This window comes from Oxyura jamaicensis, chromosome 2 (genome assembly GCF_011077185.1).
Source record: "Oxyura jamaicensis isolate SHBP4307 breed ruddy duck chromosome 2, BPBGC_Ojam_1.0, whole genome shotgun sequence".
NCBI classification, from domain to species: domain Eukaryota; kingdom Metazoa; phylum Chordata; class Aves; order Anseriformes; family Anatidae; genus Oxyura; species Oxyura jamaicensis.
This window is the reverse complement of record NC_048894.1, coordinates 58,585,732-58,612,421: the sequence shown is the minus strand read 5'-3', so window position 1 is coordinate 58,612,421 and position 26,690 is coordinate 58,585,732. Positions and strand designations below refer to the sequence as shown.

The 26,690-nt window shown below is 40.2% G+C and overlaps 1 protein-coding gene and 1 long non-coding RNA gene across 2 annotated transcripts in view; both read right to left on the bottom strand.

The window, feature by feature from the left end:
• GLI3 (GLI family zinc finger 3) overlaps positions 1-3,891 on the bottom strand; it is a 217,155-nt gene extending 213,264 nt beyond the window's left edge. Inside the window, exon 1 of the mRNA XM_035318582.1 lies at positions 3,765-3,891. The gene's annotated coding sequence lies outside the window, so the exon portion shown is untranslated. The remainder of the gene's footprint in view (positions 1-3,764) is intronic.
• A 16,926-nt stretch (positions 3,892-20,817) lies between these two features.
• Positions 20,818-26,247, bottom strand: LOC118162823. The gene is made up of 2 exons (XR_004748651.1): positions 26,161-26,247; positions 20,818-23,087 (listed from the first exon to the last, which is right to left on the bottom strand). It is a non-coding gene; the product is annotated as an uncharacterized LOC118162823 (long non-coding RNA).
• Between the last annotated feature and the right edge of the window lie 443 nt (positions 26,248-26,690).

The following is a 26,690-nucleotide window of genomic DNA, read 5'->3' as shown; positions in this document are numbered from 1 at the left end:
GCTGGAGAGCAGCCCCACAGAGATGGATTTGGGGGTTGTGGTTGACAGCAAGTTGAATATGAGCCAGCAGTGTGCCCTGGCAGCCAGGAAGGCCAACCGTATCCTGGGGTGCATCAAGCACAGCATTGCTAGTCAGCTGAGGGAAGGGATTGTCCCTCTCTACTCTGCACTGGTGCGGCCTCACCTCAAGTACTGTGTGCAGTTCTGGGCACCACAGTACAAAAAGGACATTCAGCTGTTGGAGAGAGTCCACAAAATGGCTACTAAGATGATGAAGGGCCTAGAGGTGAAGACGTATGAGGAGCGGCTGAGGTCACTGGGCCTGTTCAGCCTGGAGAGGAGGAGGCTGAGGGGAGACCTCATCGCAGTTTACAACTTCCTCACGAAGGGGAATGGAGGGGCAGGCGCCGATCTATTTTCTTTAGTGACCAGTGATAGGACCTGCAGGAATGGTGTCAAGCTGAGGCAGGGGACATTTAGGCTAGACATCGGGAAGAGGTTCTTCACTGAGAGGGTTGTCACGCACTGGAACAGGCTCCCCAGGGAAGTAGTCACTGCACCAAGCCTGTCTGAATTTAAGAGGAGATTGGACTGTGCACTTAGTCACATGGTCTAAACTTTTGGGTAGACCTGTGTGGTGCCAGGAGTTGGACTTGATGATCCTTATGGGTCCCTTCCAACTCGGGATATTCTATGATTCAGTATCTATCTCAAGAGAACTTGGCCGCACATCTTGCAAACTGTTTGTTGCATGACTGTCTAGCACAGCACAGAGGTCTCAGGAGATAGCTGGTGGAAGAAAAACAGGGGTATGAGGTGGTAGCAAGAGAAAATCCTCCAAGTCTGCAGGAGGAGAAGCAGGGAAGGGTGCGTGGCCTAAAGTGGGATATAGAGCTGGTACATGGAGGTTAACAAATTTGGGAGGGATGTAATCTTGCTAGGTTTCAGTGGGAGAGGGACTGATCCCTTGTGATCAGGCTTATCTTTCTACTCTAGCATATCATCTCGCATCCACCATCCTTTCCTTGACTATTTAATCTAAGCAATCTAGCTAGCTTTTTATACCATACCCATAACTAGGTTTGAATGCCTTGTAATAAAATCAAACAGATCAAGGCCTAGCAGTATTTTTTACTCACTTTCCATCTTAAATGCATAAATATAACCTCTTCTTTATTTATTTATTTTAACTTTGCTGTGATTACTGAAGGAAAAGTAATGCAAAGACCTGGGTTTTACACATGGACCAAAAATGCATTAATTTCTGCAGGATTTTCTGTACTTGTGGGCTGGCTAGAGAGAAAGCCTGAGCTCTCCAGTTCTTAAACATAAACTTTTGTTTAAGATACTTTTACTCTCTCTAATTTTATATATAGTTGTATTAAAACACTTTATTATTATAACCATTGATTTCACAAGAATAAAGTTTTCTTCCAATAAATTTAAACTTTTTTTTTTTTTTTTTTGGGGGGGGGGTGACACTTTGGTAGATGAGTGAAAACATATCAACCAGACAAGCAGAGGGAGTTTCCTATGTTTCCTATTTAAAAGAACCTCTACATACTAATTATCAGGTAGGAAGCATACAAGGAAAAGCAGAGTCTTACAGACTGCTTCCAATAAAGACACCAAAGTAATAAAATTCCACTCAGAACAAGCATAAATAATCTGTTTATCTCCTTTTTGCCATGCTATAAAAAGAAATGAAATTGCTAATGGTGCTGATATTTAGGTTGTTATAATTACCTAGATCATCATTAACATCCCCTTTAAATGATCTGGGATAGTTTTGACCTCTCTCAAGAGAATTGTCTCAGCTTCTCTCCTGACTGAGACGCTGGACTTCACATACAAGGGTTTGGCAGCATTTTGCAAGGTGAAGTCACAAGCCCTTCTACAGGGCATGGAGTTTATAGAGACTCTTCTGCTGGCAGAATTTAACCCGGTTCCTTGAATGAAATAATCTTTATCAGAAAAAAAGACAGTTTTCCTAGTATATCCAATCCTACTTTAACATTGCCTAGTACAGTTATGTCTGTCATGGTGGGAAATATCATATATATAAAGTATCCGTCAAAATGTCTTTTTTTTTTCAGCTGTTGATGCAGTGAATTGGAAATACGCATTCTGAGGTGAAACATGGCATTCAGGCACTCCCCAAGGAAATGACTAGGTTTTTCCCTAAGCTTTAAATCTACTAGCCCATATTTTAGAGTTAAAGCATTCTCAAATACCACAGAAATCTTAGAGTCTTCAGACTTTTCATCAGCTTCTTAAATAATTATTTTAATAGCTAGTTGATACCCACTGTCATAGTTCAAATGAACATACAAGGGATTCATTTGCTTTTTCCTAATGGCAACAGGAAAAATAGGTAAACAGCTCCAAAGCAATTTAATCTTGGCCCTACATATCTATAGTGAGACCACTTAGTGAGCATTTCTGAGTATTTTTTTCATAGTTTTAATGCTTTACTACTACAGTAGTATCCCCAGTTAAGGTTGTCCTGGCGTAAAGCATGACAATAGTGTCTGTATGTTAGTTAGCTTTCCATGTGCTTTCAGGCATCCCTGGGAACTGCTAGTTTATCCTCTCTGACCACCTGGGTGCAAACTCAAATCGCATCACACATCTAGCCAGTTTACTGGCTTTAATTTGTCCTCGATGGACATTTGTCCCTACAGAAAGATACAGCACAACATTTTTGATGATATCTAGACAGGTGACATCTGGAATTAGCGAATCTAAGGCATGAATTTCTCATCCACCAAGACCTCATGTGATCTATCTATCTATATCTACCTCTCTTAATCTCTCAGTCTCACATCTATCTGTCTGCACCACTTGCTGGCTTAGTACTGTAGTGAATGGGACACTGAGCTGCGCACCCACCAACTGGATCAAATAAATGCATATATATTGCACCAGGTGATACCTCGGAGGGATTGTTGGTGACTTTGCTCCCACCCTTAACCCTGGCATCATGCCCCAAACCAGGCGACAGTCCAGAAATTCAGTAAATCTAGCTTTACAGCTTCTAGTAACGGACAAACAAGGCCACGCAACAACATAAGGCTATTCTGTTGGTAGTAAGTTAGTACATCATGAAATGCTAACAAGCTTGAACAGTCAGAATTTATACCAGATGAGAGATTTTTCTGTTCGCCTGGAGCCAGCATATCTGTATTTGGTTAATTCAACAGAAAGGTGGTCAGGTATTCACAGAGATCAAGCTGCTGCTGGTGTGAGGCCCAGCAGCATGCAGAGCTCTCATTAATGACAGAGTAGTCACATGCACAAATATGTACGCATGCACGCATACAAAAATGCTTTTATAGCCTCTCATCTTTCCTATGGCTATTTTTCCGTGCTGGTTATTTACATCAGACAATTTGAGCCCTCCCTTTTCCTCTCCTGCAACGAAGAACATTCACAAGAGCCTGGGAGGAACTGGCTGTTCTGAACCTGAAATATTCCCCCCTCTTTTTGAAACTAGCCTTATATTTAGTTATTTGGTACTACTTTTAAAAAAATTTCTTAGACACAAAACAGAGGATGATAAAAATATAGTAAAGTTGAGCTCCCTCTGTCTAAATTTAAGGCCCTGGTCTGAAAGACCTAAGTTTTCAATATTACACCTAGCTAGTTACACAAAGTGAGATAAGCAAACTTTGTTTCTTCCTAGGACCTAGCAAGCAAATGCACACAAGAAAGGCTGAGAAACCTGCAGAGATTTGGGGAAGAAGAGACTGTGATCTTCCTACCTTTCATCATGCAAATTCACAGAAGTCTTCTGTGGAAGTTTGGAGAGGAGATCCACAGTGCAAAACCTGCCTTCTCCAGCTGTGGTCTGGCTGTGATCTGAACCCCTGGCATTCTGAAGTCAAACCCGGTGCCAGGTGGTAGCTAACAATCACTGAGCTTCCCAGCAGTTTTCAATGTCCTTCAGCAGCCAGGGACACACATGGGCCTGTAGGTCTTAAATTAAAGCATAAATTATATTTTGCCTTAGCACCTTTTTTTTTTTTTTTTTTGCCATTTTTTGTCAAATATGAATCCTGCTTCCCAAGTCCGTCCTAGATGAAATATGAATCCTGCTTCCCAAGTCCGTCCTAGATGTCACTGCATAGCACTGAAGTCAGTGGAATTTTTGCCATGGGTTTGGATGGGCATAACGGAATGCAGCTAATTCGATTGAATTTACTGGAATTAATCTCCCACTTAAAGTAAATGTCAATGTTTTGTATGTTTGCAGTATTTCATCCTAAGGAAGCTATTTGGAAAATAAGGAGTAAAGGAGCATTTCCCTTACGAAATTATGACACTTTGTAACAGGCATCTAATTTGTCAACTGTTGGCAAGAAAATCTGAGGACTACCTAATAAATTGGAAGAACTGTGTGTTATTTTGCTTGAACCTAAAATGCTTCAGTCCCATAGTGCTCAAGCAAACAAAAAGTCTGTGAAATTTTACTTGAACAAACATTGAAGGCTGGTGCTAACTTGTTATTGGTACTGACACAGCCCAGCAATTGGCCAACCAAGAGAATACCAGACAAGGAAAACAATGTAAGATGTGCTATAATATATAGTCCTGCATTTCACGCTAGTAAGACAAAACCAAACACAAGTTTTGAAAAAAAAAATCACAAGAATTACAGTTTTTAGATTGGAAATATCACTTCAAGATCTGTACGTTTACCCAGCACAGTAAGACCAATTCCCCTTCAAAGGCACTAGAACATTTTACAGTGGAGACCAACCATGGTTTTATGATTATCATATTCAGTTCAAGGAACCACCAGAAATAGCTATAGAGAAAAAGCAAGCTTGCAAAATATCTCAAAGTGAAAAATAAGCTATTAAAAAAAAAGACAAACAGACTAGAAAAAATCCCAAGACACAAAGAATGGTTCCAGGTATTCATTTTACATGCATTTAGTGTTAAGCAAGCAAAACAGTTTTACACAATCCAAAGGAAGAATGCCAAAAACTATAAATGGCATCCATACTATGTTCACCATAAGCATTCAGAGTTTTCCTTTCCAGAAATACAGCTATGGTGTAGATGGATGATTCCTTTCTCTTTTCCTTGATTTATTATTTTACCCTTTCAAATTGATTCTGCCTTACATTTTTCTTTCAATTACTATTGGAGTTAGTTGAAATATTAGGCTAGGTTTGGAAATCAGATGTCTGCCACTTTTCAAAACCTTAGTTAATATGTGCACAAATGGGATCTCAACTACTTTCATTTTAGATAGCTTTCTGGATATGTTGTGTGAATGATGCACACAGTACAAAATACAACTGAAATCTCTACAGTTCCTTCTGCTAATTCAATTTGGCCAGGATGTCTTAGTGAAGGATATGCTGCAAAAATTGAAACTGTTCTAGGCTTGCAAGTTTTGCTTTGCAGCTGCAAAGGCAGAGAAGACATGGCTAAAGCAGTATGATAGCCAATGCTCACATGATTCTGGGATCTGGAGTTTGAGATAAGTAAGTATGCGCAAAAAAAAACATGTGATATAGGATACTTGAGCAAAGAATTGAATGTCTGAGAACACTGCACAGGTGAATTTAAGAAGGCTGATGGGTCCTTTCCATTTTTACAAATAGATAAAACAGAAGAAATTCACATGCAGAAGGCAGTAGCATGATCCCAAGATCATAGAGAGCTCAGCTCATCCTTCACCTTCATCCTACAACTTCAAGACTACCCACACCATGTCCCAGGCTTAGATAAGATCAGCTAATTGATGGAAAACAGGAAAGTAAAGAAATGATGCTGGTGAGTAGACAAGAGCTTTATGGAGAATTTGCAGCCATAATGCTGTCTCCTTCATCTAAACACAGAAACTTTGGTCAGTGCAGGCCTGTGTTCAGAAGAGCTCCTTCCTCACTCGCAGTTATGAGCAGACTTCATATCTACTGCACTTTAACAGGCTAAAAGCTCATCCTCCAGTTTGAACTTCTCATCTAGACACCCTTGACAGTCCTCGCATGGTGATTCACCCCTCCTAGAGCAGGTGACTAAGACAGGGGAGATGAATCAGCCTCTGGAAACCCAGGGCTGATTCGTCTTGCTGTCTGCGAGGAAGTCACTGGAGGAGGTCAGGCTCAGGCATCCAGCTGCCCTGGTGCTGCCTGGTGAGACAAATCCCACCTGGGCCCTGACATTCCAGCTCCCTGAGAAGTGCTTTCTTCCATCTGTGCTTCCTTCCTGGCAGCCAGTGACCTCGTCTCTGACTTCTGCATCTGCCCTCTTCACCTTTGCCTGATAAAAGTGTCCCATATAATACTTCTATGATAACATAAAGAGAACCCTGCTCATGAAGCCTCCTCAACAGTATAGACTACTGCAAGCAAAACAATCCCATTCCTTGTCTTCTATACTTGCTTCCTGAAGAAACCCAAGGAACATGAGATTCTTCAGCTTAATGCAAATGAAAAACCTGCCTCATGCTCAGAGGTGATAACCACAGTAATAACATCATTCCTCAGACACCCTGGAGCCTACCTAGTGAACCTTGTTTGTACAGGAAACTGGGGTAACGCAACGCTGAGAAACAATCTTTGCTGTCTTCTGTTCCAACAGCTAAACTGCGAGCTCCTACCTGCCATCTCCATACCAGGAAGGGAAGAGAAGCACAAACAAGTGAAAATAAACAGAAAACATCTAACCATCAGAGCAGACCTACAAAGGTTGTGTGCAATATGACAACGAACAGGGTTTACTCAGGTGCATGGAGCTCGGGAAAGGTATGACTTATGAGCAATGTGGAGGAGGAATTGTTCTGAAGTGGAGTGCCGGAAAGCTTAATTTATAGTTATGCCCCCCAAATCCCATTTAGCAGCAAAAGCATGATTAATTTGTTCTGCCATGTGGGGTTGTATAAGAGGGTGTGCTCAGCCCTGATATATGAGCAGTCTAATATCACTCACTATATCAAACCATTACAAGCTCCTTCTTCCAGAGCTCAGCCTACTCAAGGAGGTTACCGACAGCTAGCAATCCACCTTTGGTGTATGATCTTAGATGAAATTTTATCACTCCTTATATCTATTCATAAAGAACAGAAGCAATGGCCAGAGAGCACACAGTTTATTAAAAATTTCTTGGATCATACATAAATTCTTTTGGTATTGATATTCTTTATGTACCACACAAAAAGCAGCATATCTTTACGGTCTAACCCAGGCAATTTCCATGGAACAGGGAGAAAATGCCTTGGCTTCAGAGTCACAGATGCATTATACATTTATACGTACTATTCCAGTAAGCTTTTTATAAGGCCAGGTATCAAACTGTGATTGATTGGTGTGTTCTGCTCCTTCTGCCAGGACTAAGATCAGTGGGCCATATTCTGCAGCCCTTATCCAGTTGCCTCTCTGTGTTTTACTGCCTAAGTCTGGGAGACATCAATGAGAAAGCTGCCCTCAGCAAGAAAAGCCAAATAAAGACTTCAAAAAGTAGTCTTGTATTTGGTCTGCTGTCTTTTGAAAATCTATTTAGATGTGTGGTAACAAAAGGAGGCTGTAGCTTCTCCAGACCCTGAGTTTTGAACAGTGCAGATTGAAGTACAGAGGCAGACCAGCAGCACCTCTTCCTGTGTCCCAAACAGCAAAAAATCAAAACAGCAGCCTATCCACCAGGGAAGGACAAGGACTCACCTCTTTACAAAGCATACAGAGAGATGAACTTTGCAACCCAGCTTGTACGAGGCCATTGTGAGCCTCGTGGGCTGGCAGAAATGCAAGGGGCTTACTGAGAAGCCTGCCTCCCTGGGCTCTGCTGGCAGCTCCCTCTCTTACCCGGGGTAGCATCAGCAGGAAGGCTGCTCCTGATGCCTGGCAGGGGATGGGAGCCAGCCTCAGGATGCTGTGGGCTTCACAAACCAAAGCCAGTGCCAGCACCATGTGCCCAGAGCAAGGCAGGCCAGCCACAAGCAGGTCTCTGCATTTCAAGCCAGCTTCCAAACGCATCTGAGACGGAGCCGTGGCAAGGGTGGGTGAGGCAGCGGTGAGTCTGGAGGTGATAAAGGCATGAATCACAGGAATGAGGTCTGCTTTGGAGAAAAGGTAAGCGCAGATAAATGTGAGGAAAAGTGTCCTTCTCAATTACAGCTGGATTCCAGCTATCCAGCAAGAAGTGGAAGGCTAACCAGAACTGTGAATGTGAGTAATAAATGGCAGGTACACGCCCTTCCAAAGCGGCAGATATTATCCCTACCATAACTTCTGATTGTTTTCCCCGTGTTATTAACAGCAACGCACTCTTATCTGGATGGCACCGCAGCCAGCTGGCCTTCCTCCAGGCCCCAGCCTCACATGCCAGGGGAGACAACCAACCCTCCTAGCCATATTGGAAAAGACAAAAACACAGAGCTGCATTTTATCTGCAAAACCCAAGACAAAAAGCAACCCACGCTTCTTCGCTACCTGCCTGACCGACACACAAAACAACCCGCTCCTTAGAGTGGCTCTGGCAGCTCCAAAAGTGAGTGAGCAACCCTTCTGTTAAAAAAACCACGGAGGATTTTGTGGTGAGCTGGAAAGCACACACATGGATCTGTGCCTTCAGCAGGTTCCCTTGCACTTACTCCCAGATCACTGGTGAAGCTGCTTCTACTTAGGATCCATTTCATGGGCCGAGAAAACCTTCCTTTCTACAGGTGATAATTGTGTGTGCATGTTTGATTTTGTTTGTTTGTTTTGTTTTCCAGAACATCAGAAATGCCTGAACATGTTGCAGCTTGCACAACAGACCTGTAGTGATTTTCTTAATTTTGTCTGAAATACATTTAAAAAAAATTATTATTTTTTACTGATAAAGGATGCAGAACTAATGGACTCATACAACAAAATCTCATTCTTTCTTATTTCTGGAGTTACTTCTCTAGTGTACAACTGAGAGGAGAGTACCACTCTGCTGGACACAGTAGTCATGAAACTAAAAGATAACACTTACTACATCAAACTTATTCCATTAAGTCTATTTCAATGCCAACCTTGCCTTGTCTCACCTTTCAAAAGGCTGAAAAATTCACCAGTTGTTTCTCTTAATTAAAAAAAGAAAAAATATTTCCACCAAAGCAACCCTGATGGCAACCAATGGGCTGCCAAGAAAAATAAAGTAAATAAGTATTTCTCTGAAACAACGTTATCCTTCTTCACAATACTGACCTTTGATACAAGGACTGCTTTGAAAGCATCATGTCCCCCTTGCTATTTAAAGCTGGGGTAGGGAAAAGCTTTTGAAACAGTGTCAGGCTGGACATGGTCCACCTTTCATCATATTTCAAATGGATTGCCTTTGAAATGTAGGTAGAGGAAACCACCTGACTGACACCCACCTTCTCACATCATTTGCTAAGGTTTTTCGTATTGTATAAAAATGTTACATCTGTTATTGAAGTTTCAAACATACACGTAGGCTTACATTTGCACATGCACAAATATGCAGTGTTTCCAGTCCGCAAACTGGCTCTAACACTGGGAAGACTTCTGATATGTTTGTGGGTAAGCCACAGCCCAGATTTAGGGAAAAAAATGTGTTTGAAGAGTTACATTTTTCAAAGATAGAGTATTTAGACAAGTAAATCTTGTTAATTTTAGTGTAAGGTGAACATCCAAATACCCAAGCTCGCTTTGGGAGCATCAGCTTTAATCTCTTTGTGAACACGTTTTAAAATTTTCTTTGTCATCTGACCAAAAAAGCCTGATCTCTCCTTTATAGAGCTCAGAACTTTTCTTTTCTCTAATTGTATTAGTACATACAAACCAGGAGAACTTTGGAATAAATAGGCTGCTCTAGTTTCACTTTCCAACATAAACAACATTAAAAAAAAAAAAAAAAAAAAAAAGAGAGAGAACATTTTTTATTCTCTGAGGTGTTGGTGTTTAGAAGGAACTCTTTAAAAACAGGTATGTTTGGTTTTCATCATCCTAGAGCACATTCAGAGCAATTCTGCTGAACTCATTGAAATTATCTCAGTGTAAATCTGGTTTCAGTGAGAGGCTTGAACTAAAATAAATATATATGTTTTGACCGGTCATTGTAAAGTTAATGTTCTTCATGAGTAAACTCAGAGGGCCAGACTCACAACTGATTTCAATGTCATTGCATCTGCTTACATTAGCGGTACATTTGGCTCAGAATCTTCTCAAGTGGTGTATTAGCCAGACAGTAGATCAATAAACAACATAGATAAACAAATATCTTCTTCAGAAGTCTGCAAGCATTTCTACAGAGGAAGGAATATGACCGTTAGGATGTTCTTTAAAATGTAAACACGTCATTATTCAGACGCTTAATTCCCCTCTTAGACTGCACAATAATAAATACAAATAAACACTTAAAATCTGGTTAATGTTCTTCAGAGCAACTATCAAGCTACTATTTTTTCAAGGCAAGACCATTCTATGTTTCCTCATTACCAGCACTTAATATTTTTGGTCAAATGATCCTTTAAAGCTGCGTATCCTTAAATCCCACGGGAGACAAGGAGCACCTCGGAGGGGCGATGACCAAGCTGGCTACTCATTTTTTGTCCTGAGCTATTTGCAGATTCAGCCAACACTTACGCAGTTAATCTATCCAAAGGATGGTTGCACACAATTAGAACAGAATACAATGGCATAATCATCCAAACTACTCTTTTTACATCCTTAAAAGAAGTACTTTGAAAATATTTTTGCCTTTTTATAAATATTTTAATAGGCAATTCTGCCTATTAAATTGCCTGTTCTGCAATTCTGCCCAAAATACCCATACAGGACACTCAGTAGGAATTTGTTCAGTGTTTATAGAAAACATACTTCCATTAAACATACTTCCACTGATCTTTGTCAGTCCCATGAGTGCTCAGCATAAACAAGTTTGCTGTGTCTGTTCACACTACCTACCCCTTTCCTTCCTCCTGGAGTCTGCAGCACCACTGATACACCTGGAACTTCCAAACCCATTTATTTTCCTCCCTTTGGCTGCTTACTACCCTGGCAGGCTTTGCCTCATCTCTCACAATGGGAAAAGTGCTTAAAACATTGTGGGGAGTAACAGGGCTGCTGGGGCCAGACATGGAAATTCAGCTCCAAGCACAGAGATAGGGAAGTTGCCTGGTGATGGGAGAGATTCATTAGGGAGTGATGGAAAGTGTTAAGGGTGGAAGGAAGAGAGAAGGCGCAGGAGTGGAAGGGAGTCAGACATCTGGTTGGAAAACTCAGGAAATGTTAAAGCAAAACACCAACGGGGGGGGGGGGGTAGAAACACATTAGTCCATGGTTGGCTCACTTTCATGAGATAGTTATAGCTGTAGGATGAATTGGGGCTGGAGGGGTAGACTAATACATGAAGAACTGGAAGACTTCGATATTTGGAAACAGAAAGATAGAAAGAGGGAAAGAGAGAAAGAGAGAGAAAAAGAGAGAGAAGCAAATGCAGTGGGAAGATAATGCATATTCTTTTGCTTTGACTCATTTATTTTGCCTTTCTTTTTTTTTTTTTCCATAAGACCTGGCAGGAATTTGCTCTGCCAGCGGCACTTCACTGTGCTACTGCTCTCAGGTTACATCGGTCCCATTTCCAGCTACAAATAGACTTGTGGGCATTGCTGAACTGATGGGAAGAGCCTCGTTGGGGTTATGGTCGGGACTGCAGACAGTGATGACCCAGGCAACTAAATTGCGTGGGAGAAACATGTATTTTCTACAAGAAGGAACCACTTCTCTGAGTGTTTTGCCACGAAATACCTTTGTGCCGCATGAGGCAGCAGCCATGGCACAGCTGCTACAAACACTTTGAAAGAGCCCATTTGGTTAAACACAGGAGAGTTTAAACTTCATTTTCTTAGCCTCTCATGTTATAGTTATAGCTTTCCAAGAGGAAAACATACTACTATCTGCATTTCTGTAAATGCTGCTATTTCAAATTTCAGGAACTCTTGCTTCTATTATTTTTCTTCCTTTGGCTATTTTATGTTCTTTTTTTTTTTTTTTTTTTTTTTTTCCCTGCATATTTGGATATTGTCCAAAGAAATTAATTAAACTTGAAGGACATGATATTTGTTTCTTGTTTCAACCTCTTTCCCAGATTCCTGCTGCTGGGCGTTGCCCTTAATTAACAGCATTTTTGTTTGAAATCACATACTTAATGATCCCTATGCTCTTGCTCTTTTGTTTGGTTTAGTTTTTTTTTTTTTTTTTTTTTAATTTCCTTCTTCTGTTTCTTTATTTTTGTTTTGTTGTTGTTAAAAATTTAAGCTTATTTATTTGTGAAGACTATACTGTTTATCCAAGTGAATAATATCTTAAGTGGAAAAAGAAAAGCCAGGCCAATTTCGCTGTTACTTTACTGTCTCAGCTTAATAGCTCTGTGGTTTCTTTTCTTTTTTTTTCTTTTTGTGTGTGTTTCTAATTCCAGCTGTGCAACACACATCAAACCAGTCTGTGGTTATATTTCTTGGTAAACTACACTACTTAACATTTCATTTAAAAAACAATTAGTCTTTCTTCCCCCCAAGAAAACAAAATGAAACTATAATAATATTCTTTCAGTTATATCCACAGATACTGAGTAATTGATTTCCGCTGTACACTAAAAAAGCATTTTTCTGTTTTGTTGGCAATACTAGACCTTTTTAATTTAATTAATGTTTCAAAAGGTAAACTGATTCAATTAGGATAACTTTTCAATGGAAATAGTGAGATGCAACAGAAACCATTTTTCAAATTTAGTTGAGGAATCTTGCGTGACTTCCCCAAGAAAGGAAAGCGTCCCACTCTACATCAACTGAGGTTCATCACTAAAAGGAAGACAGAACCTAGTGGAACCACTCTGAAACTGATCTGCTTGCAAAAATATTTTATTCCCCACATTAATTTAAAATATCTGTATATAAAGACGCTTTTTTTTTTCCTGTAACAAGACCCATATCGTCAAAAACAGCAAACAGCATATTTTATTAAAAAAATATTTGACAAACTTTTTAGGGGTGCAAACTCAAGAGGAATTCTTGTAATAGAAAATTGATGAGATCAGTTCAAAACGTTTAAGGGTGTATCGTGTCTTGAACAGAAAATAATGTTATGCCAACATCCTATGAAGTTTTGTTACTCAGGGCCTCCTTCATTGCAGGTGGACAACATCATGCTGCTGACCTGCCCAGGAACCACTGGTGACAGCACCTACATGAGGTGACCTACTGAGGCCAATAACTGGGCAGTGCACTCATCACTGCTTTCACATCCCTCCTCAACCTCTGCAGATGCAGCAGAAAAACAGCTGCTCTTTTTCAGTCTGTGTGAGGATGAACGGTGACTTCACCGAGGAGGAGCATGAGAACTGGCAAACTCAGTCAACGCGAGATGAGGACTCTGTGGTCTGAACAAGCCCAGGACTAACACCTACCAACTTTGAAGTCCCTACCCACTTCAATAGCTTGGAAAAGCAGCAACACTGCTTTATGTGATCCAAAATCATCCTCTTTTTCTCATTAGGAGTGAGGAGTAATATTACTGAAACCAGCAAGAAATGGGAATTCTACTTTCCACATTCAAAACCAGTCAGTTTTTACGTACTGGCTTATAGCCCATGGAACCCATTGGCTTGTGGGACTGATGGGCAGATCAAAACCAGTGTATTGCCACTTTCACGCTGGACTTCTCCAGTGGACATATTTCAACTTGAAGCTGTAAATGGCTTAAACTCCAGGCCTTGCCTGTCCACATTCTATGCCCAAACCTGCCACTGATGGCAGTGAGCAGGGGCATGTAGGAAAGACAGGATGCATTGCTTGTTCTCATGAATGGAGCTTATAGCATGGCCTTCAAAAAATCTTTTTCTTAGTCATTAGGAGTAACATCCACTTTTGTTAATGACAGCTCAGGTCAGGCAAAAGAAGTTGGGAACCCCCCCCCTGCCCCCTTTCACCTCCAAAGCGACTAAGCAATCATTTGCTTTCCTCTCAAAGCTGGGATCATATTCCTTCAACATTTAGATAAGACAGAAATGGAAGATATCCAGCATAAAACACCAGCCGTCCTCCAGAAGACCACAGAAGTCAGATGGATGCCAGCACTGAAGCAGGCTCACTTGGGTGGACTTGGGAAAAAACTACTGAAAAGAACTGTTCCAGAATTCAACCTCTGAGTTGTGCAGTGGTGAATTACAAAGTGTCTGAGAACATGAGCTAGCAGAGCATGCATGACACTCAGAAGTGCCTATGTAGCAAAATCTAAAGGACTGGGTTTAGCAGAGTGGTCAGCCAAAGAGACTTTTGTTGATGATGTAATATTTGTAACTTGATAATCTGCTTGAGAAATGTGAAGAGGTTCTTGGAACTATTTTCAACTGCCTTGGAGGCAGCAAGTGTATTTGCAGCTGAACAGTTAAAATAAATCCATGTTAGAAAAACACCAATGTCTTCATTAATTGAGCTTGATGCATAATACAAAGCCCATTTATGTTAGTGTCCCTCTTCTCAAGCTCAGCAGTTTGGCTAACAGGCCAGACAGCATTATTGACAGTACAAATTACTGATTAATTCATTTCACACACCTTGATAGGGAGATAAGATAAAACTAGACACACTACATGTATTTACACTGGTGTGTCACCTCGGTATCCCAGATCGTACTATGTCCTACTCCCCGCTTGTCTACCAATGACTACAATACATTTGCTTTTAGAAGTCATTGGATAAATATACGAGCAGTACTAGGAACGAAAGGGGAGGATGACCACTTCTCACCCAGTAATATTGCTTGACTATTGGAGGCCACATTTCCTGGCCCTCCTCAGCCCGGGGTGGGTTTTAGTCTTGCAGCCTCCATTTCCCAGGGAAATGCTCATCACCAGACTATGAAACAGTGAAAGGTGGATCACTCTTTTCGCCTGAAGAGGCTAGGCCACAGTGGTGAATGACTATGAGCTTAACAGGAGCTGAGAAAGGAACAAAGCAGAACAAAAGGTTTCCCTTCATGAATCAGGAAAATAGGAACTCTTCCCTCCTCCTGGCCCTGAATGCATCATTCAGTGATCCAAAGGGAAAATATTTCATTCATCCTTGGCCCAGGAAGCAGGACTCATTCCTGTGTTGAGACAAGTCAATCCCAATTAACCACCTTGCCATCTCCATCCTGCAAACTGCTAATCACACTCAGAAGTATCATCCAATAAGAGAGGTTTACGGCTTGGTATTGCCAAAATAAAAGGAGGAAAAAAAAAAAAAAAAGGAAAAAAAAAAGGAAAGAAAAGGACTACCAGCATCTTACCAAACTAGGCAAGCACACAGTCACCCTCCTTAGTCCCCTGCTAAAATTCCCACTGGGAACAGATGTTCAGAGCTCCTATTCCACCATCACTGTTCCTGTATCACATTTAGCTTTTGTATGATATTTGTTGAGTGAGGACGGTTACAGTTCTGGTAAGAAGATGGTGTATTCAATATGTCTAATGATGTCCCACATAAAATTGTACCAGCATGTTTTCAGAAGGTAGAAGGAAGGTACAAACACAATAGAAATAATAATTAAGCAACCTTAAGGAGGGGGGGAAGGAAATGAGCTAATTCCCAAACGCTCAGTGCCCAGTCACAGAGACTGAGGGCAGGTAAACAGGAAAAGAGAGGAAGGAGGAGGTCATTACACCTTTGGCCAGACGAGATTCTCAGGGCAGTTGTTCAGAGTGGCTGCTGCTCTCAGCTTTAAGAGGCAAGGAAAGATGCAGGCTGAAGGACTGTCCAAGGCTTGCATGGGGTATAGAGTCCAAACAGCCAGCCACATAAGCCAGTTGTGATGATTTATCACCATTGTTACATGGCTATTGAGACTACACAGTCTTGTTAATGCATTTTTTATTTCAATGTTCTGTAACTTTTACATCACTGCAAATTTACATTTTTAATTATTACTACATTTGCATCTTCGCTAGTGCTGAGTTTGATTCTCTGCAATCTGACTCATAGTACACTCATGAGAAGATGAAGAAAATGCCCCATCTCTGTTCACTCACACCTCATTCTTTTATTTTCCTTTGTGTGAATAGTGGGGTATGAAAACTAGAAAAATACTAGTCCAGGTCTGTTGAACCAGCTAGACTCACTCTGGGTTCATGGTGCTCTGCGGGAGCAGAAACCCACAGGCTGAAAATTCACCAGGAGAGGGTCAAGGCACAAAGACAGCATTTTCTCCATACCAAGGATATCAGGAGTTGCCAGAGGCATATTCCATAAAGAGCTTTGGGGTGCTCAGCCATGCAAGTTGAGCAGTCTGATTAGAGAGGTTTTGTGGGTCATGATCCAGGGCAAAAATGTCATGCTTCCCTGCAAATGTCATACGGGTGAAAGTGTAGGATGCAAATGACACCACAATGTCTACATAGATCAGCACATGCCTGGCAACACTTAAGTACCTGAAAAGCCCTTAAGTCTCTTAATGGATCTTCCCTTAAGCCTCAAAAAGGTAGGGAGGTACAGCCGGGGAACCTGAGGAATTTATTGATTGACCTCCATCAGTGGGACATCTGTGGGATGCTGGACTCAGCTTTCCCCAGTGGGAACTGTGGCCACAGGGCACTGGTGGAAATATGTTTATTCTTCCCTTGCAGTTCAAGAGAGATACTGGCACAACAAAGTGTAATTTAAATTTCCCCACTCCTGTTTCATGGAATCCACGTCTATATCTTTGAATTTCCATATAATTCCCCTTTTTTCTTTGCTGCTTGTATTATTCCCTCCTTATCCCAATAATCCAAAAGTGTTATTTTCTCTCTAATTTGTTCCTACAGATGACAGGGCAGGCAAATCAAAAACAGAAGTCAGAGACCTTGGGAGTATAATGAAAATGAAATCATGTGGCTCCAGATTAAAAAGAGGAAATGTATTAAACCTTTAAAAATACAGATTAATCAATTATGTATGCAAAAGAGGACACAAGAATTATAGTCATGAAAAGCAGAAGGAAATTCAGAAGTACAGTATATGCCTCTGGGATCCTCCTGACTCAAATCCAGCAAAAGGATGTATTTTCCCTCCATGCATGCCCATAAATCCCATGAATGTCAAAGGGACACTGTTAATTTAGAATAGGCCCAAAATTTAGGTTTAGAGAAAAGAAAAAGAAAAGAGGCTTCATAAAATATTATCATAACAGCAACAGCTTAAAAAATAAAATAGAATTTAAGCACATTTCAGTGACCATTAAGGGGGGAAAAAAGAAGGAATTGAACAACTTCTTTCACACTGTTACAACTCCCACACCAGAGACTAACTTACAGGCACTGTTACATTGGCTTTCACCATGCGTTCTACTAGTGGAAGAGGCCTGTGAGCGTCCAAAATGGATGCGCTGAAGAGCAATACAGAAAAGCACCTTTGAAAGGGTACCTTATGTTTTTTAGGTTACTATGTTGACCTGGCTTACCAGAAATACTGTAGGGAAGAGTGGGATCAAAATGTTGCTACCTAAATTTAGCATTTAGTACTCTGCTGTTGTAATCCCTGGGAGATGGTGAGGTCTTCCACGTAAGATCATAAAGAAGGAAAAAATTAAGAGGCCAGTTATACATTTGTGCTTGAAGGGCCAAATTTTATCATTCCAGATTTTCTGGAACAATAAACTAAGTCTTAAAACTAACATAAAAGTAACTCCTCAAAGTGTAGATATTTGTCTCAGCATTCTTCTCTTCCATTTTTACAACTAGTTTTCCATGACCATGTCTTTGACCACGAAGAGTGAATACCTGAGTGCTCTGCTGACAAATCACATAAATGTAATATTTATATTATTATATACAGGCACAGACTGAAAGAGAGCTTCTAGTCAATTAAGTCCAAAACCTTATGTTCTCAATCAACCAACAATATATTAAGAATATTTTGATTCTTCTCAAAACAAAAACAATTACTTTTTTTTTTTTTTTTCCAGGACCTCTTCCCAAACTTCCCAGAACTTATCCCATACTTACTGTAAAACTAGCTATGTTATTTGCCTCCAAAAACTCTCGCAGGAAAGATACTCTAGTTTTTCACCACTGTGATTGTAAAACCCAAGTGTCACAAATTCTTGCAATAGCTATTAGAGACCCAGTCTGCGGTTAGACCTGTGAAATCCCACCAAACATGAGGTAGCCAAACAATGGGCAGCAGTAAGTCAGCGGGACCAACTGGCTTGAAAGGAATGACAGAAGTAGCAGCTCATTATTTGCTCCAGTTGTAAGGAGAATTTAGTCTAATAGTGTATTCACTGGTAATTTAAGGTAGCAACCTGGAATTCTTACCTGTCTTTGGTACGGATTAAGTGGCTGAGGCTCTTGCATTCAGGAGTGCAGTATAGTCAGTCTATGGAGGACAATCCACTTCTGTCAAATATTATCAAGCAATCAGAGAGAGCTGTTTTCGGTCTTGAGTTGTTCTTACACATCGTTCCATTTCAAGAAGTCTGGAAAAAATAAGCAGAATTTCTCACTGAAATAAACTGGCACAACTCCACTGACTTAAGATGAAGCTACCCCAGTTTGAGCCATGTAAAGATTTAGCCTGTGGTGAAATTCTGTACTGGAAAATTTATTTATTTATTTTTCTCCAAATACTCCTCAAGATTTTCTGGTTTTACAACAGTTACTTGATGCCATATGACATTGGACAGGTTGTAAATTAGGAGAAATTTCTTCTCAGAAACAGGGTTTAGGCACTGAAATGGGCTGCCCAGGGAGGTGGTGGAGTCACAGTCCCAGGGCGGGTTTAGGGAAAGTCTGGACGTGATGTTTAGGGACATGGTTTAGTGGGTAATATTGGTGGTTGGAACAGATGATCTTGAAGGTTTTTCCAACCCTAATGATTCTCTGTTTCCATGAAAACCTTCTAATTTTGAATACAGATATATTTGTGGCCAGGTGTATTCCCTTGTTTTTGTACCAACATTGACCTGAATAATGCTGAAATAGTGCTTTCCCCACCTGTTCTTTATCCTCCCTACCCGTAGAATTACATACTCACAGACTCTACTTTGCCAATCCATTCCACTTTCATCTCTTACATCAAACAGCCACTCCCAGATCATCCTATGAGCTCTTTTTTTAACTTGTTCTAGATTCAGTTAATGTTTCCTAATATGGGACGACACAACTACACACAGAGTAATTCTAGCTGGCTCTTGCTCACACCTTACACAATGCTATTATGAGTTCTCTATCTCTACTGGAAATGCCTTATTGGTGCAATTGGGATGACATGTTACTGGTGTAGCCATATATCCATCAGCCTTTTTCCACGGTTGTTGCCAAGTCATGAGCTCCTGGCCTGGGGCAGAAACCCTAGTTATAAGGCCCCAAATGAACATTTTCTAGTGTTAAGTTTCATCCCTTTACTACTATCCCTCTTCTCAGAGCCACTCATGTGGTCCTTCCTCTAAGGTATTTTGATCCTCCCACATACTGAAAATGCCTTCCAATTTGGAGACTCTAGAAAAAACTTTGTTAATACAAATCTGAATTACTATTTTCCTCAATAAATACCATAATAAGGTCCCAAGCTGACTGTTGATGAACTCTTAGCTACATCTCAGAAAACACTAGACGTTTTGATGTAGAGGGTGTAAAATAATGCTATTTCTGTTGAAGAGAAAACTACTTTTGTCACAATCAATGTTAGAAGTAAAAGCTGAAGATTAACAAACAGGAAAGAGGGTTGTACTGAAGTCCCAGGGAATTTTAGTTCTGTTTTTCTTCCTGTTCCCAGAGAATCTCTAGGTCTACATGAACTGTGAAAAATAAATACCTTTTCTCATCAAGATATCTTTCTTTCCATACTGTCAAAACTGTCCATACTTTATAATTCACATTTTATTCCATGCAGAAAACAGTTAACACTGTTGACATCATGGAAGCTTTTGCATAAGGCCAAAAACGTGCACTTATAACCTAATAAATAGTTATGATTATGCTATTTGGGTGTTATTGCAGGTGTCATGGAATTTCACCAAGATCTCTTAGAGTCTCCATCACTTTGCAACAGACTGGCGCTCAGTCTTTTGTTATAGGTTACACTGCAGCTTGCTACAATTGCAAAACACAATTAATCCATTTTATCTTTGTTCCTACACTCTTTGATGCATCCATCAGTTTTTAATGATAAGCAGCAACTTTGTAGATACAAAAACTTAAACTCATACTACAGAGACAATATTTCTTTGAGATCCCTGCGAACAGTTAGATAGCACTCCATTTTGCCTGGTAATTTAGTTTTCATTTAATTATGCATGATTCACAGTTCCTCTAATCATATATATATTGGTATATTATTCCTACCAGTTTCTCCTATGAAAACTATATCAGCTGACAGGATTTTTACTCCAGAAGAAGGATCTGTTTTTTTTGTTTTGTTTTTCTTTTTTTTTTTTTTTCCTATTCTATGTCTATATTTCCATCTTGATTTTTTTCCCTTCATTTCACTTCATTTCCCATCTTTTTTTTTTTTTTTTTTTGGCTTCTTTTCTGATTTCCGGATCCATTTACAAACTGCAGTCCTATTTGGAGAAATTAAAATAGTCAGTTAATCACATTATACATACAGAAACAACAACCTGAAAATATACAGATTGACAAACATTGTCCCTGTTTGTATATCTGAGGAAAATGCTGTTTTTACATTTCCTGAAGAATGAAATGCTGTGATTTTTGTGAAAGGAATCAAAGTATACTACAAAAATGGTCCTTATAATAATTTTGGAAGATTTGACTTTATATGAGGAAGGAAAAAGACCTTTATGGCATGGAAGTGTCATCCATCCTGCAGTAAATACTATATTGAGATATTTGTGCAGTTGTGCTATTTTATTTAAATACAAAATTGTTATCACACACTGTTTTTAAAGCTGAGCAATGTCACAATTATACACACGTGCCATGCTAAACATGACAGTGTTTACTGTTTTGGTTGTTGGTAAACATCCAAAAACTAGAAGCATTTCCTAAATCTCTTTTCAAAGCATTTCTATGTTAAGGAATAATTCACAAATATACACTCTGACTTAACAAGGCAGCTTAGAAAAGATGATCAGCCATGGCAGAAACCATCATGAAGGCAGCAGAAGTGAGTATTTGGGGCAAAGTCCTATTACGTTAGGTGCCAACACATTCGAAGACAGTTGCAGATGGATAATAGGCAGCACATTGTGATTTCCATGCAGCAAATGGGGATGCTGGGAAGAGATGCTGCATGCTCTCGGTGGTTCTCAAGCTGTTTCCATCTCCATGATGTTGCCCTTCCAATGACCTCCTTTCCACTGAATTTATTTCAGAAGCTAAAGTAGCCTTTCCAGGCTAATTGGAAGTTAGTTTTGTTTAGGATCAGAACATACTAGTTTACCCTAAAATAAATAAATAATATACATGTATATGGTAATCTTCTCTTTGTTCCTCTCCAGTTCTACAAATGAAGTTAATGTGATTGCTTGACCTTTTTGTCCTGCATCCATTTAACTCATAAGCAATCATATAAAATTTTGATTTTGTATAGGGTAGGATACCTTTACTGTAGTAAGAGCAGGGTGTGGTCTCACTAGCTTACTCTTACCCTTCTGTCCCATGAAATACAAATCAACTAACTAATGGTGACTGCCACTTGAAGCTGTTACTCTGCAGGAGGGGTCCAAGACAGCTGCCTTACCTATCTGCATTTACAGGATTGACCTCAATCTTTGTTCTTAATATCCCCCAAATACACCCATTTCAGTACAGTTTACCTTGTTAGTAAGCATTTTTTCTATATCTTTCCATAGTCCTAGTTTAGACAGAAAGCATTCTCTTTAAAAGTATCATCTGTTTTTAAGACCATGTAACATAATGTGATCTGTAAAGATAAAATATTAAACTGCAATTTTAATAGGTCCACTTGTCCTGATCAATTGATTCATCCTTAAATTCAGTCAAAAAATTACAAACCCACTGTCTAACATTCCTTGGGAAGCACTGCCAGTATCAAATTATACATTCTCCTCACCCCAAACTGCAGCTAATTTTCTTCTGCTCCATATAACACAGGCAACATTTGTTAAGTATTGCAATACAAGCACTGTTCAATGGAAGTTTTAATGTGAATTCAACACATTCATTAATTTACTGAAATTTTCCCCAAAATGCACACATTTGACAATGTGCAAGAAAGACTTGTCTCATTTCATACTGTTTCTTAATGACTGAAAGGCATGTGTTGATTTTTCTCCTCTGCTTTACGCTGTTTGAAAGCTGGTATTTGTGTTCCACAACATGTTCAGAAGTGCTGGGGAAAAATAATTAATTTCACTTTGAGTAAACATCGTAAGTCTCCCAAAGAGGGAAAAGAAAACTATTTGAAGGTGTTCAAAACTGGTGCTTTCAAACCTAGATGAAATATGGAAGGCTAAGCCCTGAGTCTCCTGCCTCCCTTTCAACACAGAAATGCTCTCACAGAGCAAGAGGTCTTGGAGACCTGGCTCCCTGGGCAGGCAAGATGTTTGGGAAAAAAGCAGAATTTCATCAGGATGTCGTTCACACTTTGTCAGAAGATTTTTGAAACAGGTAGGTGCCTGGAAAATATTTTATTTTTAGAACATCGTTTTTTTTCTGATGGATTTTCAGGATTTTTCTGCTGAAGCAAGTTGTAAAATTGAGTGAGATCTCACTTCGAGCAAGAATCAGATCATGATGTCCTTGAGATTTTAAAATCCAAAGCATGAAGACATGTATGAGTAAAGAATGTAATATCACTGTGAACACAATATGGCATTAAGTATTATTCTGATGAAAAATGAACATTTATTTACAGTTCTGCGGTCTCCAGTGGTGTTCTACCTTTGAAGTAAGTCAGTGCAAGCCCAGAAACACATATGCCTTCAAAACTTTATTTTCTTTCTTCCTCTGTCAAAATATGTAGTTTTCTTTTCAAGTGTCCTGCTTTAGAAACCTGTGATGAAAACTGAGCTGCTTCCATTAGCACATCTTATTTGTCTATACTTCTGTCCCTTGACTGCCTGTGCTTAGGTCTTCAAAGCAGATCTTCAGGGCAAATTCTTGTGGATATCCAATTCCCAGATGCATTTCCCACAAATAGCCTGTAAGATATATTTAAAAATCAGATATTTTGTTTAACATTCTTTCTTGCTGACCTTTTGCTTGTCACAGTGACCTCATCCTACCCTTTCTTCCAGTGTCAGCGTTTCCTCTTATCTGCTCCCTTCCTCTTTCCTTCACCTCTCATTCTCATTTGGTTCCTCTCTCTCTTCAGATTACAAATATGCCTTGTTCCTTCTCCTGTCTGAAATCTCCCACCTTTCACCCCACTTGTATCTGTAATTTCCACCTCGTACCTCTTTTCTCTGTTAGCAGGCTGAAGATGCACATTACAGTCCTTCTGGTTCTACCCTATGTGCTCTCTCTTATGCCTCTACCTTGTGGCTACCCCACTATGCTCTCCTCTCCTTGCACCTTGCAGAAGCCATCAAGGCACATCCCTACCTAAATCTCAGTACTTTTCCTCAAATTTCACCCTCCTGGACCTGTCACTGTCACTAAGACTATCAGCTAGATTCTTCTTGAACTCCCCTCCTTTCTTGATATGCCCTTGCCCTTTTCCTCAGGGCATTTTCCATTCTCCTGCTTTCATTAGGCATCCCACTAGATTCCCTTGTCTTCCACCTCTATGCATTGTCTGTGGATAACCTCATACATCCAAGCAAACTAATCACAATGTTCATAACACAGTTTCAGAGATCTGCTCCATGTCAATGTATTCCAGACATGTCTCCTTCTATCCAAATGGGAGCTGGCCTGACTCTGGCTGTCACACTCCGGGTGACTGAAAGGCCTTGATGTTTCTAAGTCCTCTCCCTTATCTTCATCTGTGATCGTGGTGAGCAACACTGCTTCCAGCCATGGACGTTCACATGCAGAAACACGAGATCCTGTCTCCTTGCTAAATCTCCCATCTGTGTTCCTATTCAGTGCGCATCATATTTCCACACTCTCTCTCTAAACAATAGTCTTTATTGTCTCTACTTACTGTGAAAGTTCTTGTCCTGCCGCTCCTCTTGATTAGCGCAATGCCCTTTTCTCTGGCCCTGACAAAAGCACTCTTGCCCTGTTCATTTCAGGCCCCAGCTATATAAATCATTTTCCTGGCCTGTTGTTCTGACTATACCCATTATCTTTGAACCCTTTCAATGATTCCTTTTTCCTCTGGGACATCAAGCTTATTGTGACTCTCTTAACTTGCAAAGCCCTCCATGGCTTACTCCCAACTTGTCACTTTTTATTCACTATCAAAATATAAATGCCCAGCATCAGTCAGCCCCAGATGCCAGCTTCAATTGATCAATTTGTTAAATTTTCCAACAAGCATCTTTTGTGCTTTCTCCCTTGCTGCCCCTCAGGCTTGAGAAGAGCCTGCATGTGCATTCATAAAACCAACTGTTATCCTCCTTTGAATCCCTTATTAAAATTCTCCTTTGCCAAAAACTTGAAAATGGTTAGCTTACATGCACATGGAAAACACCCCCTAGTATGATCTTGTTATTCCCTTACCCTTGTCCATCTGTGGTCACTGGGCTTGTATTTCGATTATATTATTACAAGCCCTCTGGGACAGAGGCTGGCCGGCTGTTTTACGTTTCTGCAGCACTTGCAGCACAGTGGATCTAGACCACAATTTGGACAGCAAGGTGCTGCAGTGACACAAATGAGAAGTAAGCGTAAAGGAAAGCATCAGGCTGGTTCATGAGGCTACCTCTGAAAAGCAAACATGCAAGCAGTGCAGAGTGAGCTTTTTTAACATTTTGAATGAACTTTTGCAAGAAACTTCCTGCTGGCTTCTTTCAGTGCAAAAAGGAAGACTAGGCTGCTTGTTCTGGTTTGGACAGCCAGGCACAGGCACAGGAGCATGGCAGACAAATAACACACGAGTAAAGACCTTTACATATTCATGGCTATAAGCTAAACACAGGCTGTATTTTCTAGAAATGTGGCTTTGGAAATGCTCACAGAGCCAGGTCAGTTACAGCAAACAGAGTATGAGGCAGTTTAAGTTGGGTTGAGCTTCCAGTGCGTAAGAGATGCATACTTTCTTTCTCCAGGTTTCTAAATTTTTATTTATTTATTAAGCAGGGCTGGAATTGGTGATCACTTCAAATTAGTCAGTGGTTCATTAATAATCTGTAATTTGCTTGCTGTTTCCAAGCCCCGTCTCACTAACAAAGCTAGCTTGATTAGTGCTTCCTTCTATCACAATACTGTTGAACAAAGTTTTATGCTAAATATTTTTACACTTTAAAAAAAAAAAAAAAAAAAGCAACTCAGATATATACAGCACTGACTGTGTGCTTTTGGGGGGATTATCCAGAACACTCCTGGCCTTCCTTAATTCCAGAGAGATGGTTGGGAGAAAAAGTACCCTACACTGTATCCAAGATTTTAGACTAACCACAGTGAGACCTCTTATAATTAAGCTACGCCCCTCCATTCACTTTCTTTCTAAGTTCACAGTAACCAAAATTGCAGCATCTACAGTGAAAGAATTCCGGAGCTTTATTCTCTTTCATTATAGCTGACTTTTGCTACATCGGTGATTCTCAAAAAGAGAATTGTTAGCAGTGGTTTTCTCTCTGGCTCAAAATTATAGCACCTATTTCTACTTCTCTACGCAGAATGCACCAGCATGCACATTGCTTACACAACAGCATTTCTCCTGCTATAGGCTGGCTTTACAGGACATCTATATGACTTTTGTACCTTTGACCTGTTCTCTGTAGGAGCTTCATCTTTTCACCTTTCTAAGGTAAAGCCGAGCGCTGCAGGAACAGAGCACGCTGATTACAGTCAGGGTACAAGATGTTTGCATTTACAGCAATCAGACTAGAGAAACAAAGGAAAAATGGATTGGCCACAAGAAAAGCTTTGGGTTTGTTTCAACTTAGATTAATTCAATTATGCTTTAAAAAAAAAAATCCAAGAAGGAGAAATAAGTAAATTTACATAGAGATTGAGTAATAAAAGGTCTGTTGCATTGTATTCTCATTGGATGTCATAGCTTGCACTCCAAGTCAGAATTACAAAGTATCACTTTTAAGGGGACATAGGTATATTAAATTCCTTTTACATTTATTTTCGCTTAAACCTCACCTAAGAGCTTACCTCCTTTGCTATGCAACTCAGAATGCCGTATGCATATAGAATCCTTACTGCCATGCTCCTAAGCTGAAGTGCCCTGCAGGCTTCCCCTCCCTCTGCCTCGTACCTTGTTTGAAGACCTTTAATGAAAGGGCCTGGTTCCAGAATCACAGCAGCTTGTCTGCACAACCAAATTCCATCTCCTAATGAGTTCCTCTAAATCTGCCATCAGGTGACTTTATTGACTCTATGATCATAATGAGGTAGCAGCTCACTTTCTGTAGTTTTGCTGGTTTCAAGCCTGGAGTTCTCCTCCGCTCCTGGACTTTAGCTGATATTTAATGATCAGGAATCAGGCAGGGATTTAATGTCTGCAAGAAATGTCCCTGAAGTGCAAAAAGTCCCAGACAGCAGCCTTGAAACTTTCCAGAGCCATATGACTCTCTAATAGTACACTTACAAACAGGAAATCAGCCCATCAGTAGCTAATTGACATATCTGAAGGTTTAATTGCTTCCCTATTAGAGAAGGTGATGCTGTATTCAAGTTGCAAT